Below are 19651 nucleotides of genomic sequence, written 5' to 3'. Positions count from 1 at the left end.
TTTTTTATCATCAACTGATCTACGATGATGAGTGTGTTCTAAAACTTTACCATTGACTAGGTCCCATGGACAAGTGTGACCTCCTCACTAGGTCACTATAGTTAAAATAACCTTATATTTTCAAAGAGACATAATGACAACTCTTGGTCTTAAGGAAGATCAAGGGCCATCATGATTTTGTTAGTACTCATGCATGAAACATAACCCATGTAAGGTTAACAAATTAAAATGAAAGCTTGGGTTATTCTTATGAGCTAGGACTTAAGGTAAGGTAAGGTGTCACAAAAAAAATTAAAAATCAAGTGGAGAATGTTATAAAAAGAATTTTTAAAAGATTCTCTAGAAATTCCCATGTTTTTCTTTAAAATTCAAATCGCATAAACCTAGCTTAGGGATTTAGGGAAAAACTAAACATTAAAACAATCAACACAAAAATATAGATTTTTCTAGGGCAAATAATGATTCAAAAGCACATAGCCCTAATTTAAAAAGGAAAACTAGGCTTTTCATAATGATTTTCCCAAAAAAATTACATGTGAAAAACTAGGCCAACAAATTGCATTGGTGTTATCATAGAATATAACCATTGGATTCTTGATCTCTACCTTCATACTTGCCAATAGTTGCTTCAACCAAACAACATTGGAACAATTAACTATTGCTGCAACATACTCTACTAGACCAAGGAATACAATTCTACTTCTTAGTTATCCAAGACACTAGTCTTTTACCAAGAAAGAACACTCCACCATTGGTTCTCTTACTATTATCAACACTTCCTACCCAATCAACATCTGTAAAGGATTTTAAATATAAAGTGCCTCATTTTTTGTACCATAATCCCTAATATTTAGTACCCTTTAGATACCTCATGATTCTTTTTATTTCCATCATGTGATTTTCTTTAAGATTTGCTAAGAATCTAGCCACCACACCAAGTGCTAATGTAATATCAGGCCTTGTATGCACTACATATTGTAGTTTACCAATCATTTATATGTATGTGGTATGATCTACCTCTTTGGAATCATCATTCATTTAAAAAACTTTAAATCCTTTATGTGCAACTTAAGCAAGTAAATTCCTAACACCTTCTAATCTTGCAACAAGAGAAAAAGTTTCACCATAATCAATACCTTCTTCTTGAGAATTACCTTTGCATGCTAACCTTTCTTTTTTTCTTTAGCTGTATCCATCTTCATTCAACTTATTTATGAAAACCCACCTTTTTCCAATTACATTCTTATCCTTAGGTTTAAGAACAAGAGTCCAAGTCTTATTCATTTCTATCTATTCTATCTCTTCATTCATTACTTCAATCCAACTTTCATTATTCAAAGCATCTTCAACTAATCTATGTTCAAATTTAGTAAGCAAACATGTACCTTTCAATTTATTTCTTGTCATTGTTTCATCCAACTTGTCTCTAATTATTTGATCAGGTGCATGGTGTCTTCTAACATATCTTGCTAACATAGGTGCCCACTATTTGTGACTTAGGTCTTTCAGACTTAGTTTTCTTTGGCAACAACTTGTTAGCCTCTAACTGTGACCTAGGTCCTTCAAACTATGACTCAAATTCCAATGGATGAAACTCAATAGCTTCTAGAAATTTTGGAGACTCATGAGGTGAATTCTACTAACTTTTAGTTAGATTTGGCAATGTATCAAGCTCATAGTAGATAAAATTTTCATAGTCCTCAAGTGCTTTGTTTCCCTCTTCTTCACTCTTTTAGCACATGTGCACTTTCTATGATTTTATGAGTGGATAAATTCAAACATTTATATGCTCTACTTTTGTAAGAATATCCTAGGAATATACCTTCATCACATTTGACATCAAATTTACCTTTCCTAGATTCCTTCAAGATATAACATTTTCTACCAAATATGGTTAAGTAACTTACATTAGGTTTGTAGCCATACCATTATTCATAAGGAGTTTGATTTGAATCTTTCTTTAGCTATACTCTATTTAAGGTATGCACTACACCCCTTATTGCTTCCTTCCAGTATTTTATTGCAACATTATTTTCTATCATTAAATTTCTTGCACAATCCATGATGGATCTGATCCTTCTTTCAACTAATATACCATTCTGATGCGCTATACCAAGGGTTGATACTTGTCTTTTAATTCCTCTTTCAATGCATATTTTAGTGAATTCATTGGAAATGAATTCACCACCTCTATCTGATCTCAAACACTTCATCTTCTTTCTAGTTTCCTTCTTTACTCTTGTCAAATACCACTTAAATTTTTGAAATACTTAAGACTTGTCTTTTAGATACATTATAGTCATCATTCTAGAATAATCATCAACAAAAAGAATAAAGTACTTATCTCCAATGTAGCTCTCAATTCCAATAGGTCTACATAATTCTATATGAACTAGATCCAAAACTTCTTCATAATGATAGTTTTTATTTTTGAAAATTGTCTTGCCCATCTTACCAATTTGATAATTTTTGCATAGACCTATATTAACTTTCCTCAAACTAGGAATACGTCTCACTCATTTATTTTTACTTCTCTTGATTAGATTATTAAATTTCACATAACATTACTTTTTATGTCATAACCAAATTTCTTCCACTTAAGCAATGAACCCTTAACTTTCACTAAGATCTAGGTAGAACAAATTACCATTTCTTTGGTTACTAGACCCAACTATATTTCCTTTTCTATCTAGCAACTTGGCCTTCCCATTCATGAATTCTACCTTGAATCAAATGTTATTCAATTATGCCACACTTAGTAGATTATGCTTTAATCCTTTAACCCAATAAGAATTACCACAGCTAAGTTCATTGGTTAGGGAGATACAAAATTTTCTCTTTATGCAACATAGTTCATTGTTTCTAAATCTCACACTTTCACCATCATAGTGTTCCATATGTTAAAACTTTAATTTGTCCCCAGTCATATGATGTGAATAGCCACTATCTATCATTCATGTATCATATTTTCTAACATCAAAAATAAGTGCCATTTTATTTTCTTCATCATTGGATTCATCTCTTACATCAATTTATGGACCATTTCATCATCATCACTACTATATGAAGCTTTAGCCATTAAACAATATTTCTTACCTTTATCCTTGTAGTCCTTTAAGTTCTTGAAATCTTTCTTTCCTTTAAATTTGTTGTGCTTGTTTTCATCTTTGTCTTCTATATTTGGACACCATGCAACAATGTGACCAACTTCTTCACAAGAAAATAAAATTAAAGAAATTTTAACTTCATACTTTCCTTTGCCTTTGGGATACCTTCTTGCAAGTAATGCTTCAATATTTTCAAGATCATTTTTAGAACTATCTTCTTCTTCACTTTTATATTTTTTTCCTTTTAACCTTTTAGATTTCTTCTTTACTAACAACTTGGCTTTAAATGAAAACTCAAGATTGCTAGAACTAGGAACATAATTATCATAGTTATCTAGCTTAAATGTTGTCAATCTTCCAATTACTGCATCCAAAGTTATATCATTCTTTGGATTGCATCTCATTTCTTGAATTTTTGATAATCTAATTGCATATATAGGAAGAAGTGTTCTAAGAAACTTACTTAAAACCATCTTATCTTCAATCTTTCCTCCTAAATCTTTGATTGCACAAACACTGGCTTTGATTCTATCACTGTACTTTGCAATGATCTCATCTTCTCTCATCTTTATTTGATCAAACTATCCTTTGTGACTTTTAGCTTTAGCTCTTCTTACATTATCATCTCCTCCATAGATGGCTTTCATCTTGATCCACATCTCATAAACAGTTCCATAGTTTTTGACTTCATCAAATACAACATATTTAAGATATGAAGAAATATCAATCATCTTAATGTTATGACTTTTCTTCTCTACAATTTTTTTCAATAGTCATAGTTCAAGTAGGTGTCACATATTTAGTGTCTCGATACTTTAGGCCTAAATCTCTAATGGTTTCCAAATCTAGACTCATTAGTTCTTGTCATGCCTTGAAGTTATTTTTGTTCAATTTGCAAATCTCTCTTCTATAAGACATCCTAATCTTTAGCTTAGGTCCTTGAAACCTTCTGTACAAGCACCAAAATCTCTGATACCAAATGTTAGAAATATAAGAGAAGTAACTGAGAGGGTAGGGGTGAATTAATTACCACTAAAATAAATCCCAGATCTCTTAGATATCAAGGTAGAATATAAACTTCATTGAAAAATTTTATTGCTTGGTAAACACACAGGCACTCCATAACCACTAAAATAACAACTATAATTCAGACAATTCTTAACATAAAAGTCTTAAGATATTATTTCTAATTAACCTTAATTAACTTAGTTGCATACATATGAAAGAAATAGCATGAACACAAGTGACACCAAGATTTAACATGGAAACCCAATTTGGGAAAATCCACCAATTGCAACTAGTTACTATTTTTCACTCTTCTAAAGTGAACCTTGTTAGGAGCTAACCCTATTAAATGTTGAAAAACACACTCTTAGGTGTGACACTATTAGAGGATTTAATCACCCTATTAGGAGTGGCCTTATTAGAGGCCTTTAGACACTTTGATCTAAAAATTCCAGCTTATTAGAAGATTTACAAATAGTTATTAAGCTAGCTTTATTAAGAAATTTAGACCACTACTATGATGGTTAGAGAGTAACAATGATATGACCTAATTTATGATGCAACTGAATTGCTAATTACAGATTTTAATTTTGGCTCAAATACTTGATCCTTCCTAATCAAATGTATCTTTGAAGCTCCTCAAGGATATTATGCTTATCCTTCTAATTCACTTCGTCTTAGCATCTTCAATTCTTCCATACACTTACACACATTCAATCCTTAACTTTGCATTATGCTTATACCTTATTCATTTTCAAGTTAGCTTGAATACATCTTAGAATAATTAATATTCATCTCCTTAGTCTACTAGAACCAACAAACAAATACATTAAAATCAATATGCAAAAACAAGAAAATCCTTCATTAGCCGACCCTTCTCGATAGACACTAACTCAAAAATGATTTTCTTGTGTTAACCTAGTGAACTCGGTTAACACTACATCATCAAAAATTTCCTTTGGTAACCAAGTGATCTCAGTTAACACTAGTTCCATACAACTTTCATTTGTTACTCAAGTGATCTCAGTTAACACTCAACTTCTGTGAACTTTTATTTGACGCCTAAGTGAAAATGGTAGACACTACCTTCTGAACTTGGAAAATACTGGAATGCTCAGTATACATAGGAAACTATCTTCATCACCCAAATGAGCTTAACATATACTTGCTAGTAAAGATATCACATTTTGTGTAACATCAAAGATAATACCCAAATAACCAATTATTTTCAACAATCACTCCATAGCTCGATCTCCATAGTCAACTTTTAGTAACATCAACTGACTATCCAATGTCCTAAATATAAATTTAAACATTAATCTTTAAAAAAACATAAATAACATTGACACAAGTTTGACACTAGGATTTAACATGACAACCTAGTTTGGGAAAAACCACCAACAACATGTCACTAATTTTCACTCTTCTAAATTGAGCTCTATTAGGAGCCAATCTTATTGAAGGTTACAAAATACTTTGTTAAATCTAACCTTGTTAAATGATTTAATAACCCTATTAGGAATGACCATGTTAAAGGACATTAGAATATTCCATTAGAATTTTACCCTACTAAAGGATTTATACATGACTATTAGGTCAACCTTGATTAAAGGATTTCAAATATGTTATAATGGTTTGAAAGTAACAATAGGTTTTGATCTGATGTCTCATTTCCCACCTTCAATAATTTATATTTTAACATACTCATTGCTTGATAAATAGGAGATATTTTCCATAGTGAGTCCAATTATGATATTTCTATCAAGATTCAATCATGTAAACACAAGTACCCATCTCTCATAAAAATGAATAAAATGCTTAGTGCTCAATCTAGGTGATACTCATAGGTAGAACATTGTGTCTTCCTAGGAGGTCACCCATCCCAATACCACTCCAAATCAAGCATGCTAAACCAAGGAGCTTCCTCCAAGGTTAAGCTCACTTTCTTTCTAATCTATTTCTAAAGCCTTCAACAACTATTGTACCTTTTAAAACATGTATTAAAGAACCCATTTTAGCTCCTCAATTGATGAGTAGGACATATCTTCCATAATAAGTCAAATTTTGATATTGCTATCAAGATTCAACTATATAATTTTTTATTCAAACTCATTGACCCATGTTTCATTACTAGATATTCACATAAACCCATCTCTTCACTTCAAAATAATCTACTCCACTTCCAAAAATCATAATATTTAGTAGAAGATTCCAGACATGTTAACAATTTAACACATATGCTCTGCTCAATAGATACAATCTTCTCATAATCATACATATATTCATTATAAATTCAATTTCCTATTAAGAAATTGGTGTTCTTGATCTTGGAGCATATGTTACTTACAAGTTGCAATTGCCAACAACTTTTAATATGGATATTGATAACCCACTATGAAGTCAACCTATTGAATAGAAGAACAATGAAATAATCAAATAGAATAAGATGTGAATAATAATATGATCTTGTGTTTTGGATTATCTTTATCAATAGAGCACAAATTATAAATTTATAAACTAACCCTTATTCTCTTACCATATGTGTGTGTGTGTGTGTGTATTTGTATATATACATATATATGTGTGTATATGTTCATACAGATATACATATGTATGTATGTATATATTTATGTGTATGTATCTATCTATATGTATATGTGTGTGTGTGTGTGTGTATAAATCTATGTATGTATATATGTGTATGTATTCAATAATAGTTCAAAACATTTATCAAGCACTGACTAGTATTCCACATACTAAAGTCTAAAGTATTGTGTGCTTTTATTTTTTATTTATGTTCTTTTTGCAATATATTATTACTATGCTAGCAAGATAAAGTTATAAAATTGAGCCATGTAAAATTTTAAAATGAGTCAAAATAATTAGACAAGTAGTTGAAGCTAGGATTCACTACCATCCAAATGATATAAAGACAAGCCAATAAGAATGTAGTCATGCCAAAGAGGAAGCTCACCTTAGATAACTTTTTATTCAACTCATTGAGATCTTTTGACACCTATTCATGTGAAACACAGATTACAAGGTCCATTTTCTCAATAACCAATACCTAAATTAAATGCATCATTTCAAAGTTTATTGAAATGGATAAGATCATTAAACAACAAGTAGTAAAATGTCTCAATAACATACTTTAAAAATGGCATCAAGAATTGAGACCATAATAATAACAATGTGATGGCATGTTAGTAGCACATTTATTTACACTTACAAGATTTAATGACACATCGAAAGTAATGTAGCTTGTGGCTTCCTTTTGTGATTGTTCCTCTTCCAATGATTCAAGGATAGTCGAAGGGAGTTGAGGTGGAGGTAAATAAAGCTCTCTCATTTTTCTTTCTTCAATAATCTTATTGGGATCTTTGTTGAACTGGAAACATAGGCCTTTGCTTCAATTTCTTTTTGACATAAAAAAACCTTCTATCAATAAGCATCCATTTATGAATAATTAATCATATTTTATGGGTTGTTTTATTATTTATGATTGTATATGTGTCATTACTATCAAAAAAAATTATAACTGAGACCACCTACATTTAGATCTAAAGTTTCCTCTCTATTTTTTTCCTTTCAGTCATATCTAAGGATCTATCAAGGATAAGGGTTAATTGAATATATAAGTTAAACTATTGTAAATTTTATTGAATGTTCAAGAGACACAATAGTAGAAAATGTATGCCTTTATGAATATTCTAATTACAAGTATGCTTCAATTATCTTATTAACAATGAAACATGATTGGATGTTGATCTATGAATAATTAATCATCTTTTGTGGGTTGTTTTATTATTTATGACTGTATATGCATCATTACTATTAGGATTATTATGAAATCTAAATTGGTCAAAATATTTATAACTAAGACCAGCTACATTTAAATTCTAAAGTCTCCTCTCTATTTTTTCCTTTTAGTCATATCTAAGGGTTAATTGAATATGTAACTTAAACTATTGCAAATTTTATTGAATATTGAGAGAAACAATAATAGAAAATGTATGCCTTTATGACTATTCTAATTACAAGTTTTCTTCAATTATCTTATTATTAGTGAAACATGATCTGATGTTGGTTGTAGAGAGATTGGAGATTTGAAATTTATTTACAATGAAACTAGTGAGGAAGCTCAATCTAAAAAATAATAATTTATAAATAGAAAAGAGATTGATGAAAATTGTGCTAAGAAGGTTAGGGCCAGAGGAAGAGAGTCACAATATCAAAGAAGAAGATGCCTAAAAAAGATATGCAATATAAGATAATCCCAAGAGAATTTAAGTAAAGGCTTGTTCACCAATCTAAATGAACAACTTCATAGTAGAATTTGATGCAAGCCTAATGTTGTCAAACTCTAACTCTATAGATGTGACTTGAAATGATTCTTGAAAGGCAAGTAGTATGATTAATCAAGTCTAAAGTTAATTAATGATGGTATGGTAATCATTTAAATTTGTGACTTAGGGGAAGATGTACTTGGAAATGTGTGATGTAATTGAAAATGTGAATGGCACGGGTAAAATAATCATTATGCGATAAAGTTAAATTTACAAAGTAACATATCATTTATAAAACCTACCATAACATGTCATTTATAAAACCTTTTGTAACATGTCATTTTTTGTTTGACATTTTTTGTCACAACTAAAGAGTTCTCATTATGAGAAAATAGAGTGACCATTTTATATCAATACTCTTCTAGGCTTAGCTTAAGTAACCATATACATTAGCTTTAAGTAGATCACCAATACATAATATCATCAATGTATTACTTGGTCTTAGTGCTCCTTTTATAAACCAAATAACTAAACCTTTCCTTAGGTACTCTTGTTATCTTATCTTTTAAATTCCTCTTCATCAATCAAACAAATGATAGCATTTAAACCAAAAAAGTAGTTATCTCACTAGCAAGTAGCAAGTTTGACATCATTGCCAAAATAATTATTGTTCCATGATAGGTTCTATACTTCAAACAATCTTTTCTAATAATCTCCCTCTTTGGCATTTGACTGAAAACCACATTGATAATTGGCTATTGAATATATGTAATTTGTGTCATTTATGGCAACACATGTTGTTCATGCTTATAGGAAACCTCAAAAATAAAGATACTTATCTTTTCGTACTCAAAAATTGTCTAAGTATGAATTTGGTAAACAACAATGCATTATTTTGTTTGTAACTTGTTGCTGATGTCATATTATGACTAGCAAAGTTAGATGGAGATTGTATACATATTGATGATGATGTGTATAAACTTGGAAGTTAGTACAGACTATATAGAAGAGAGATAGTCATGTTTCACCAACAAAATAGGACAACAAAATTAAAGGAAAGGAATTATTTTTTTTATGAAATTATTATTTGTCCAATTAAGGCAGACATCCTAGATGTTTACTCCAAGTTGGAAAAGTGTTATGGTCTTAGCCAACCTAGTAATAATTTGGGTAAAGGCATGGTATTTATGAAAAGGACATCTTGTGAATTAAATGTGTGAATTGTGGTGTAAGTTTTGTGAGTATTATGATATGTGAACTTACTGTGAAAGTGATATATGCAAAGTTTTGTGAAAACTATTTTGTGATCTGAGCTCATGCTAAAGATCAAAGATCAAATAAGAAAGAAGTTACAGTACCTATATTCTAGAAGTTTGACTACTTATTTGGGTAGTGAGCTCTTCTTGTAATTGGAAGTGCATGTTTGGGTAGTGGGCTCATCTTGCATCTATTGTACTACAACAACTAAGTGTTAGAAACAATAGTACACCAAGATAACTAGGGGTGGGGTGAATTAGTTATCTAATAATTAAAATATTTATCTTCTTTAAGAAAACTTAACCATTCAACCAATTTAAACAAAAAACATAATAAGATGCAAATAGACAATTACACCAAATATGTTGACTAGGGAAACTCTTGATCAAAGGGAAAACCCTAGTAAGAATGATGCCCAAAAGATGATGTACTAAAATAATATTCCTTGTTAGAGGATGGACCCTATTAGGAGTCTATTACAAAATTTAGTACATAGAGTTCCTATTAGGAGACTTTGAATCCCTATTAGGAGATTCCAACACTATTAGGAATTGTAGTACAATGTATGCAAGAGGAACCCACTACCCAAACATGCAATTTCAACTACAAGAAGAACTCACTACTCGAACATATAATTTAATGTTATTTTCTTATTTCATTTATTCTATCAATCAAACCAATCACTATTAGATATTGTAGACCATGTCATGAACCTTAGATCCAAATATCAAACCTCAAATCACTCAAGAAAACCTCAGCAATGAAGTTTCCTTCACTTTCGCACTACTCTGATCAACTTTGCATTCAACTCTCTCTCTCTCTACTTACAATCACTTAACATCAATACAATTCATATCATACTTGATAAAGGAAAATTTCCTTTCTTTATACTAATTCCTCAAAAAAATTCCCTAAGTTGGCTATTAGACCTGATCAATTATTTATTATAAGACCACATTGACAACATATTACACTTAATGATAACATTAATATTTTTGCCTTGCAACTTGAATATCTTTCCATATAGATAGTATTATGAGGAGAAACCTTAGCCATGTCATCATCAACATTTATTCTTCATGTCCTCAACCTAGATTCTTAGAATATCAACTTTGCTAAGAGATATAATAAGTTTACCAAAACATTCCTATGTAAACTCTATCTTAGAATAGACATTACCAAAACTTACATAACTTCTTCTAGAATTATCATTTCATTTTCTAATATTAACTGCATATACCAGATACTCAGAAGTATTGCTCATAACCTTGGATAGTTAGAATACTCAACTATCCATCTATAACAACTTGATTTTTCTACTATAATTCTGTCAGATACCATAGAAAATTGCTATGTTGACATCAATAACATACTCAGTCATAAATCTAACATATCATCATAGTTACATATCTACAATACTCCCCCATAGGAGTATCATTAGCATTCATGCTTCCAGCAATCTCCCACTTTGGCATTGATGGCAACATAGATGAAAAACATCTAGTTCCAATACCAATGAAAGACTATTCATCTTTTCAAATCCTCTTCATCAATCATTCTCCACCATTGGTATACCTCAATGTGCTTCTATTAAACTATCATTCCATGTTGTACTTATTCTAAACATACTATATTTATGCCAAACTTCTCCAACTATTATGCATACTATTTTTTAAGCCAAACTTCTCCCCCATTGACATCAATGTCAAATGTTTCAACAACCAACTTTACTGCATCAAAATCTACAACAACTAATTCTTACTTAGCTCAAGTCTCAAAAGACACCACTCAAAACAACATCTAACAAGATTCCTAGATGACTCTATTTATCATAGATACTCCTCCATTCAAGAAGCATCAATATTCAGTCTAGACAACAATTTTTCTCTATTACACTTTATTGTTGCACTCTTGTATCTTCTACTCTAATGTAGGAAGGGTCATAACCCCAAGCATACCATACAAATACTCAAAAGTATCTTTTGGAAGAGGCTTAGTGAATATAGTTACAATCTTCTCTTTAGTTCTCACATACTCCAATCTAATTTTCTTTTCTACAACTTTCTCTCTCAACATATGATACTTAATAGAAATGTTCTTGGTCTTAGAATGCAACACTAGATTCTTAGACATATTTACCATGCTTGTATTGTCATAATGTATAACAACAAGTTCATTGATTTCTATCCTTATATCCTTTAGCATCTACTTCATTCAGATAAATTGATTGCAATTATTTGTTGCTACAACATATTTTTCTTCCTCCATTGTACTTTGTGATGTACAATGTTATTTCTTGCTTAACCAAGAAACCAATCTTCCTCCAAGAAAGAAGGCTCCACCACTAGTGTTCTTTTTGTCATCCATACTACCTACCCAATCTACATTAGTATAAGCACTTAGAGTGAAATCATTAGATATGTCATACCACAATACAAACTTAGATGTTTCCTTCAGATATTTAAATATCCTTTTGACTAATGCATAGTGTGCTTCTCTAGGATCATCTTAGAATCTTGCAATAATTTCAACTACATTTTCTATATCTAGCCTTGTGTGAGCTAGATATTGTAATCCTTTGATCATAGATCTATAGTCTCATCCTTTGTAGATAACTTATGTCTAGTTACCATATGTGTTCCAATGGGTTTGCATGTTTCCAAATCAAACCTTTTTAGTAAATCCTTCTAATACTTTGTTTGAGAAATAGAGATTCCTTTATTTTGTACAATCTAAAATCCTCAAAAATATTTCATCTCTCCTATCATACTCATTTCAAATTCTTTCTTCATTTCTTTAGAAAACTTCTTACTTTCTTCATCTTTTTCTCCAAATATGATATCATCAACAAATACTACCAAAATCATCAAACCATCATTACTTTCGTTCCAATACAGATTACTATCTACCATGTCTTTGCTATATCCAAGCTTTATCAAATGTTTGTCCAACCTTGCATACTAGGTTCTAGGTGCTTGCTTCAAGCCATACAATACTTTCCTTAGTTTTCATACTGTGTCCTTGTGATATGTCAATGAACATCCTTTAAGCTACTCAATGTACACTTCTTCTTCAAGTTCTCCATTCAGAAATGTTGACTTGACATCCATCTAATACACTTTGAATTTCTTCTATGGTGCATAGACTAAGAATAATCTTACTGCTTCTATTTTGGCCACTAGAGGATAAGTTTCCTCATAATCTATCCCTTCTTGCTGTGAGTAACCTTTACATACAATTCTTGGTTTGTTTTTTACAACTTTTCATTATTCATTCATCTTTTTTCTAAATACCCATTTAGTTCCTATCACATTCTTGTCTACTAGTCTAAGACCTATTCCCATGTCTAATTCTTCACTATCTAATCCAATTCCTCTTTCATGGCTTGTTTCCAATAATTATCTTTACATGCTTCATCTACATTCTTGGGCTCAACTTGAGATATCAAGCACAGTTCTTCATTGACTTTGATGTTAGCCCAAAAATGGTTTTTGACACTTGAGTGCCAACACACTTAATCACTTTCTATATTGGAGCTGAGTACACCATGTATGCCGAGCCACAACATGAGTCGAGTCAAGAAAGCCTTCAGGTGCTAAGCAGCCTTCAAGTGCCGAGTGAAGATCAGGTGCCCAATGAAGTTCAAGTGTCGAATGACTTTAGGTGTCGAGCATGAAACAAGTGCCTAGTGATATTTGACTACCAAGTCATAGATGATGCCGAGCAATATAGAAATACAATAGGAGCCAAGTAAGCTAGTTTGTTATATGTGTCGAGCATCTGGAATCAGTAAGTGCTGAGCAACACAGAATGCACATATGAGTTTGTAACTTTACAAATGCAGATGTAAACCATTTTCATGGCTGACATATGACGAATCTAGAAGGATTAAGAAGATAAGAATGAATCTTTTGTTCTTCCTATGCAATCTACATGCAACCAATAAGAAAAATGAAGAACGCATGCAACCAATAGTAAATGTGCAAGGAATGAACAAGAAACAGAGATTCAATATGGATCGTAGATCCATATCTAACCCTAAGTCTTTGAATGTTTTTATAAGGAAGACTAAATCTCATTGTATGTGTGGATGGACAAAGGTGTGTAAGAAAACTACTTTTAGAGAGAAGAGTATGAGATCTCAAATGATCAAGATCAGAGAAAGTAGATCAAGTTCCTATATTTAGCAATCAAAGGATTGTATGCTATCAGGTTTATTATATCTAATATTCTCCAGCGATTGTATTAGAAAGAATACCCTATGGTGATAGGTTAGCTTAGCAGCTATTTTGTAGATCCTATAAATAGGTGATTAAATCCTTTAACATGGTAACACTTAATGTAAGGTGTTTGAAATCCTTTAATTAGGTCATTATTGATATAGTGTAAAGCCTTTAACAGGGTAGGCCTTTAATAAGGAAAACCATTAGAAGTGGTTAAAACATTATTGTTGTAGTAATTTTGTGGGTATCATCCCCACCCTAGTTTTACCTTCTTATTTTTGGAGGGTTTCTGGGTTACCAAAATCTCAAGTGTTATGTGGTGATGCATATGTGTTTTTCATAATTGTTTGATATGTTTATATGCATGCAATCTACTTTTAGTTAAAAGTTTTAATGGTAATGGTATAGTACTTCTAATTCACCACCCCTTTCCCTCCCCCACCCCACCCCTCTCATCTCAAAAGTATTATTCTTGTTTCAATATTCCAACAATTAGTATCAGAGCTGCAAGTTCTCACAAGAAGGAAGCCTAATAGCTTGGAGGAAAAGATCTAAAGATGGAAGTCTTCAAACTTGGAAAGATTATTGACAATCTAGTGATTGATGTGCAACTAGCCCTACAAAAAGTAGAGGAAGCAAGGGAGGAACTCAAAAAATCTTTGAAGAGAAGGAAGGATATAGCCATAGCTGAAAATGATATAAACTACAAGGAGATTGATACCACAAAACTGTGTACCAATGGAGACACTAAAGAGTTTGATGCAGCAATAGAAGAACTAATGGAGAAAAAAAAAAGTTCAAGTAGATGAGATAAGATCTCTCAAGATGGAACATGAATCTCAAGCCATAATGTTATGTGAAATCACTGAACAAATGAAAAGAGCCATTGAGGATAGAGTCATGATGGAAGATGAAAAAAGAAATCTTGCAAATAGACTTGAAGAAAAATGTAATAAATTATTAAGGATCTCAAACATGCAGATGGATACACTTGCCCAAATGATGAATCTTCATCATGAAATCAATATGAAAGATATTGAGATTTCTACTTTGAAGATGTAGAATGAACAACTACAGAATGAATTGAATAGAGAAAGAGATGTAGCAAAGAATCTCAACAAATCAAGTGAAGCCATTAAGTACTTTGAATAGTTGATGAAATTTCCAAGATCAGCCCATGATACATAAGGACTTGGATACAACAGCACTGAAATTGGAGAATCATCAAAGAGTGATGAGCAAAGAAGTGACAAAGTTAAGGATTCTAAACCTACTTGTCATTACTATAATATTAAGGGACATATTGCTAATGTTTGTAGAAGTAGAAGATTAAATCAACAAAACACATCCAAAAACAAGAGTTACTATCACAAGTGCAACATGCAAGGACATATGACACAAGATTGCAGACCCAGAGTTACAAGGACACAAAGATTTGATGGACATTGTCATAATTGTAAGAAGTATGGACACAAAGCATTTGAATTCAGATCAAAGCCTATGTGAACATCAAATCAACTAAAAAAAATTGAAATTCAGTACCATTGGGATTACAACACAAGATATAACTATCATTATTGTCAAGAATATGGACATATACCCCAGAATTGCATAAGAAAACATTTTAGAGGGAATTATAGCAGGTGGCTAAGCCAAACCAGATGTTTCGGTTGCCTAAAAATTGGTCATATTAGCATAAATTTTCCTACAAGGTCAAAAGAACCAAAAATTGAATCAAACAAGGGCAATGAAAAGATTGATGTAGAACACATCAGAATAGACATGAAGAAGACATGGCAGAAAAAGAATGAATCAAGCACATCCAATGAAAGGGTCACTTCACCCACAAGGTCAAGTGATCATTTCTCATCCAATTAATCTCAAGATGAGTCTATGGGGCTAATACATATAAGGAAGTATCATACATCAGCCTTAAACTATGAAGAAGCAATCCAAAGTATGAATCTGTATGAAATAAGATGCCAAAAATTTTTTTTGATGATGAGTTGTCTTTGGATGCCAAGTAAAACTCTAGTGGATGTTGAGTTCTTAACAGCAACCGAGTTGATGACTGATGTCGAGTTGAGTAATTCCTATGGAAACTAAGTAAAGAGGAAATGTAGTGCAAGCTAAGTAATGTTAAAATCCTTCATAAGCCAAGTTTGCAGTTGAGCATTTAATGCGATGGAAATAGCTTATATTATTGCAATTTCAATCATTTTTCTTCATCATGAACAAGAAGCAAAGGAGATAAAGAGTGTAGAGCAACTTCACAGCAAAGAATCCAGCATCCCAAGTAGATTGCAACCTCCTACAACATGTTTTCATTGATCTTGAGGTATTTTCATTTGTGTCGAGCTATGCAGTTTCATATTTCTATGTAAAGGAAACCCTAGTTTGCATAAATGGCTTTGAGTTCCAAAAAAACCCCAAGGAAAAGAGTTTTTTGAAGTTTAGCTAGTATCTAATGAGGTTAGGCAGCCCAATTTTTGCCCTATTCCTGAAGTTGCATTCAAGAATGACCCAGCTAGAGCCCTTTCTTGCATACCCCCAAACATTGTTATGGTCCAAGATGTAAGAAGATGCTACAATTGCAAGATAGGAGCCCTAGGAGATATGGAAATAAGAGAAGCCTTTGCAAAATTGTGTGTCAATGGAGTATTAAAAGATGAATACAAAATTGTTGAAAAGAAGGGTTTAACACAATTTTTGAGTTTTCCCACTGTGTTCAAGACAGAGTGGATCAGACTTGTATTGAGAAAAATTCATGATGGTAGTCTGTGGTTAGAAGATGTCCTTGTCAAAATCACAAAAAGAATAATTCATAGGGTAATTGGATATCCTACCCTAGATTGGCACAAGACCTTGAGAAGTGAATCCAAGGACATTATAGAAAAGAACATAGGTGCTCAGTGGAACAAAAGACAAATGACTATTCATACCATTCAAGATCCTCTAGTTGAGTTTGTTGTTAGAGTTATTGCCCACAAATTCTACCAATCTAGTAGACTCAACAGTGTGCCATGTATTGTAGTGGATGTAGGCTACAAACTCATGAAAAAGGATCATACTTATGATCTTGCTGAACTACTACTATAGCAGATAAATGAAAACCTAACTGCTATAAGAAGGTCAAAGGGTGCCCAATACAAATTTGGAGCAATTTTGGTTTGTATATTCTTTTATGTTTAGAATGAATTTCCTTCTTTTGGAAAAGTTACATGGAGAAGTGATAGGACTATCATATCCCAAATAAATGAATATATAGAACAAATGGGAGACAATTTTGATACCCTGATGACAAGTTATTTTGAAGATTTCAAGAAATCCATGAAGCAAAGAGTGAGGATACCAATTTCCTTAGTAGAAAAACATATTAATGATATATGCTTCTTAGTTGATATTGACTTCACCTATATCCAAGCAACAACTCCAAAGGTGAGATGGCTAAAGCCATTTGGTTATGAGATCAACATAGATGAAGCATCTGCAGCAATAACTACATTGTTGGCAGAAGAGATAGATAAAAGTGCCCCACACTTTGGCACTTATGATGTGGTAAGTTCAAAGATAAATATGGAATTAAAAATTTCCTGCACATTGAAAAAGAAAGATAAACTGATAAAAAAATTATGAAGAAATTTGGTGAAAGGGTAGAGGATGAAGCTAAAGAAGATGATGATGATAATGATGATGAAGAGGATGAACAAGAGTAAGGCCAAAAGGAATTAACTCAAGGCCTAGGTGAAGACAAGGAGGAAGGTGCTGAGGAAGAAGAAGAAGCCAAGGATGCACCAACCCAAGCTGAGCCAAAGAAGAGAAAGGCAACAGAACAACCTCCAGCTCAACCCAAACCAAAGAAAACTGCCAAGCCATCACCACAAAAGCCAACAACCAGAGCTGCAATGAGGGCCTCCACACAAAAAGCTAAAGAAAATACTACAAAGAAGAAATCAATCAAGAAGACATAGGAAGAGCCAAGGAAAAGAAGAAAATATGTAGCTCAACCTGATACTGATGAAGAAGATCAATCTGAAAAGGTAAGCCATTTTTCAGTTGATACATTATGCAAAAAGATTGGAAGTGGAGACTTAAGCAACATAAATAAAGTTGATTTCAATAAGTTTACTAAAGAAGAACATAATAGAATAGAAGAATCATTTTATGGAATGATGGCATAGTTCAAGTACACTCCTCTTGAACTAGATGGACAATTGCCAGATAAACTATCTAAAATTGTATAAGATAGATGGCATTTTTGTTTAAGAATGGAGAAGGAGATGAGAGAAACAACCCTAGCAAACATACTGCCTGATTTGACTAAGGAGCAAATAGGGAAGGCAATCAAAAGGCACAATGCCAGGTTTACACCTAAATACAGGCCATTCTTCATTCTCCAAAACAAAATGGAAGATATTGTACAAAGAACAATAAAATCATGGAAGAACTTGTACAAAAAGATTGAAGATTTTCGTGAAGAAGAATACAAGGAAGAAGCTTCTGCCCCACCAAAAGAAAGAAGAAAAAGGAGAGAAGAGAAGAAAGAAGTAGATCAACGTAGAGAAGAAAAGGAAGAAGAAAAGAAACACAAAGAAGAGAAGAAGGAAGAAGAAAAGAAAGATACAGAGGAGGAGACACAAAAGCAAGATGGAATGGCAATAGCTGAGCAAGAGCAGCAATAGGACCACAGTGTGAAAGACACACAATTGCCACCTCCTAGCCCTCCTCATGTACCCATCACACCTGCATAAAACTATAACTATAAAGGATGTTCTTGATACTTCTTCTCATAACATCAATCCATTAACTGCAAAGGATCTCAAAAGAATCCTTGACCAATCTACACAACAAGCAAGATTATGTGTAGATCTAGTATTGGTTAGTATGGATGAATTACAAAAACTAGTAGAAAACACAATTAGAGATAAGGTGAATCCACAAAAACCACCTTTCGTCATCTCTACAGCTACTAGTGGTCAACTTCAAATACCAACAGTTTTTTTAATAGGCATAGTTGACACCGTAGTTCAAAATTTGAATGCAGTAGAAGAAAAAGAAATAGAACAAATAGGACAGACTATTACATCTAATCCTATAGCACAAACTCAAGGTGCACTTCCTACAATTATAATAATTGATCAAGGTAGACAGCAGGAGGAGAAAATAGAAGAAACACCTAAAGAGCAAGAGGCAATACAAGCATTGGTAAATTTGCCTACCTCGAGGACTCCTTCACAAAAGCCATTGCAAATATCTGCACTAAGATCTAGTTCTACCAAAGTTGCAAGGGTACTTCACTATGGAGACTCTAAACTAGATGAAGAGATAGTCATACCAAGTTATGACTCAAAAGCAATAAACATTGATCAAATTAATGAGGTGCAGGAAGCATTAAACAAAAGAAAGAGGCAAGAGATACTCAGGAAGGAGTATCAACAAAAATAAACTCTACATGAAATAAAAGACATATTTATGGGTGCCTTCAGTATTCAATCACTAGATGAGTCCAAGCATATCGTGGAACAATTATCAGATATTGTTGAACAGGTGACAAATGCAGACCTAGAGACAAATGCAAAACTCATGGAATGGTCTAAAAGAAAATTTCAAGGAAAATTTAATGAGAAAATATCTAGTGAAATAGCACTTTCACAGATTGAATTGGCAAAGGTCATAGACAAAGTAAAAAAGGTACTTTATAATATATTCTCATTGTACAAAAAGTTGTGTGACTTTTCATATTTCACACAAGAGACCAACCAAAAGATAATCA

This window comes from Cupressus sempervirens, chromosome 2 (genome assembly GCF_028749045.1).
Source record: "Cupressus sempervirens isolate cs-2001-9-10 chromosome 2, ASM2874904v1, whole genome shotgun sequence".
NCBI classification, from domain to species: domain Eukaryota; kingdom Viridiplantae; phylum Streptophyta; class Pinopsida; order Cupressales; family Cupressaceae; genus Cupressus; species Cupressus sempervirens.
Note: the sequence above shows the minus strand (reverse complement) of the source record.